Genomic DNA, 3,731 nt, shown 5'->3' with positions numbered 1-3,731 from the left:
CACTTGGCCTCCGGGCCGAGGGAGCGGCGGGTCGACCAGCTGGCCCGGCTTTGCTTGGCTTCGTCTCAATGGGCTGTTGTATGACCTTGCGTTCCCGGGTCGCATTGACTTTGGCGGCCGGAGTCGCCGGTACGACCCGTTCTCTGGCATTTGCGTTTTCTTTTTAAGATGCGTTGAGTTTTTTCATTGCGGTTATGTGGGTGATGGGTGTGTGCCTTTCCTTTTTGTTTCACTGCCATAATATGGAGGGGTACTTTCAACATGAAGGGGGGTGTATGTGTGTGTGTGCGCGCGCGCGCATGGGGTGTGCGTCTTTTGTTTTGCACACACCATGCACGCACGCGCGCACGCACACACACACACACACACACACACAGGGGTACCTTCAACATGAAGGTGTGCGTGTGCGTGTGTGTGTGTGTGCGCACATGGTGTGTGCGTCTTTTGTTTGTGCTGTTGCTGTACGGTGCTTTTCCCAAAAGAGCCGTCGTCGGGGTCACAAAAGGGGTTTCCCCTGGTACGTGGAAAGGGGGTGATAGGGACCGGGGTGATGGCGTGTGTGGCGTGGCCCACTTGGACGCCGGGCCGCCGGAGCTCCGGGTCGACCAGCGGGCCGGGGCCCCACTTGGCCTCTGGGCCGAGGGAGCGGCGGGTCGACCAGCTGGCCCGGCTTTGCTTGGCCTTGTCGTAATGGGCTGTTGTATGGCCTTGCGTTCCCGGGTCGCATTGACCTTGGCGGCCGGAGTCGCCAGTACGACCCGTTCTCTGGCATTTGCGTTTTCTTTTTAAGATGCGTTGAGTTTTCTCGTTGCGGTTATGTGGGTGATGGGTGTGTGCCTTTCCTTTTTTTTTCACTGCCATAATACGGAGGGGTACTTTCAACATGAAGGGGTGGGGGGGTGTGCATGTTGTGTGCGTCTTTTGTTTTGCACACACCATGCGCGCACACACACACACAGGGGTACCTTCAATATGAAGGGGTGTGTGTGTGTGTGTGTGTGTGTGTGTGTGTGTGCGCGCGCGCGTGCGTGCGTGCGTGCGTCTTTTGTTTGTCCTGTTGCTGTACGGGGCTTTTCCCAAAAGAGCCGTCGTCGGGGTCACAAAAGGTGTTTCTCCTGGTATGCTGAAAGTTGGTGACAGGGACCGGGGTGACGGCGAGGTATTTCTCGGCGCGGGTGCTCGCGCCGCCTGACATTGGCCTGCGGTCCCCCTCTGATGGGAGAGCATTCCGCTGCCCCGTGGGTGGGAAGTCAAGAATCTTTCTCCCTCCCGTCCCCCCTCCTCCCGTCCGTCCGGTCGTCGTACCTCACCCAGGGACTTTCTGCAGAAGTGTTGTCGCGTCCCGTTCTCCTGTCCGCGTCGGTGACTGAGCGTAGAAATGAGCGCTAGGACGGACCCTGTCTGGCAACGAGTCCCCGCCGGTCGCCCCCGGGAGCTCCCGTGCTGCGGCCGCCGGCTCTCTCGACAGCTGCCTGTCAGTTGCTCTTTTAGATGGTCCGGCGGGGGGCGGTCCGCCGGGCCGCCCGCCCCAACTCTTGAATGAATGCCCTCGGGCTGTGGAAGGAGGCTGCGTGGGAGGGGCACCTTGGGCCCGAGGTCACGGGGGAGGGTGGACGGCTAGCCAGTTCAAGAAACTTGCTTGATTGGGAGAGCAGGTGTTTGGACTCAAGTGGAATGGGCTTTTCCTCCTTTTTGGCCTTGGCACTTGGCATGGGGGGGATCTCCCTTCTCCCGCCAAGAGTTTCAAACAAAGACACGAGAGATCACCCGGATCCACTCACTCCGGTCAGGTTCAGAGCCAGAACGGCAAGGATCGAAGCTCTCCTGGTGACACCCAACCGCCTGCCCGCCAACTCGGAACACACTCCCCGGTCTGGCTGCCAAAGACAAGTGGCTGGATGGTGTTTGAGGGGAGGGTGGCAGATTCACGTTTCATGGGAGTGGTCTTGATCAACGGAGGTGATGAGCTCAGAAAAACACAAGCCCAGCCAAATGTGCAGGAGGGTGTCCATGCGTGTTGGTTGTTTTTGGCCTGACTCTGTGTCTCTGACCGCACCACCCAAAGGCACGCATCCCCGATTCTGTCTCTGTGTGTGTGTGTGTGTCTGTCTCTCTCTCTCTCTCTCTCTCTGACTGTGTTGTCCTTTGCATGACTGTGTGTGTGTCTGCCCCCGCGCGCCCCCCACACACACACCTGGCACCCGTACACAACACCCACACACGCCCCCGCACACCACACAAGCAACACATTGTGCACACCACAGACACACCCCACGCGTGACCCCCACACACAGCGGCCCCACACCACCCACGTCGCACACCACCCACCCCACCTCTCTCTGCTGTCCTTTCTGTGCGGCTAGGGGCAGAGTGTGGGGTGTGTGGGAGATATTCGTGGGGTGTCTGGGGTGTGCCTGTCACTGGTGCGGGTGGGAGGGGCCGTGGGCAGATACACACACCCACACACACACACACACACACCCTCTGACTGGGTTGTCCTTTGCCTGGGTGTGTCTCTGCCCGCCCCTTCTCGCACCCTCAGGCACACACCCACAGGCATACCCCACACACCCTGGCCCCCCCACACACACACACCAACCCCCCCCACACACACATACTCTCTGTGTTGTCCGTGGTGGGTGGGGGAGTGTGTGGCCGGGGCGTGAGCGAGTGGGGCGCGTGTGGCTGTGCAGAGACACAGCCAGGCAAAGGACAACACAAGTAAGTGGTGCGTGCGTGAGTGTGTGTGTGTGTGTGGCTGTGTCTCTCTGCCCGCCCCGTCTCACTCGCACCACCCTGAGGCACACCCCCACACACCCCACCCATACCCTCACACACCCCACCCCCACATACCACACACACACCCACAACACAGCACAGTGCCCCCACACACGCAACACCTGTGCATGCCACAGACACGCCACACCACACCACACCCCACCCACTGTGTGTGTGTGTGTGTGTGTGTGTGTGCTCCTGTTCCTCGTTTGCTTTCTCCTTCCCTTCCTCGTCGTCCCTCTGCCCCTCCCCTCCCTCCCTCCACCTTCACAGGACAGGAGTGCCTTTAGATGAGTTAATACACCCTTGACATGATTTCTACAGTCTGACCTGTCCCTCGCTGCAGACGCGCAAACCGACAACAACTGAAAGCAATGGTGTTTGCCACTTGGGGCATACCTTCCACAGGCTCCAGTGATTGACACGCCACCCACTTCCCCGAGCCAATCCTAGGAGTCTTCACCCAAGGCTCTTGCAGACATTCTTCACATCTGTCAGTCCTTCCAAGTCACCCGCCATCATCAGGCGAGGTGTAGAGAACCGATGGAAAAACTGGAGGAATGACTTCTTCCATGGGGTGGGAGGAAATGAGGAAGGAGTAGGATGCTAAAGGTGGGATGCCTGACTTCTGGACGAAGCGAGGATCGATCGGGGTGGGGGTGGGAAGAGGGGCAGGACTGTCAACTTAGGAGGTCCGGTTAACACGTTGCACATATAAATGGTACATCAAGACAATCAAACAAGCACCCCATCAAAGTGCTTACAGGGCAGGTAGTAAAACAAACAAACAAACAAACAAAAAAAAAAAAAAAAAAAAACAAGCACCCCACTATGCAGCCCAGGAGAGTGTAGACTTATGACTTTGCATTAACCTCTAAGGGGAAAGAATCTGAAAACCTGACGCGACGAACACGACTTTGTAAACCCACTCGATACTTCATTGCTGCCATAAG

Source organism: Cervus canadensis, chromosome 3 (genome assembly GCF_019320065.1).
Source record: "Cervus canadensis isolate Bull #8, Minnesota chromosome 3, ASM1932006v1, whole genome shotgun sequence".
Taxonomy (NCBI): domain Eukaryota; kingdom Metazoa; phylum Chordata; class Mammalia; order Artiodactyla; family Cervidae; genus Cervus; species Cervus canadensis.
This window is presented reverse-complemented; position numbering follows the sequence as displayed.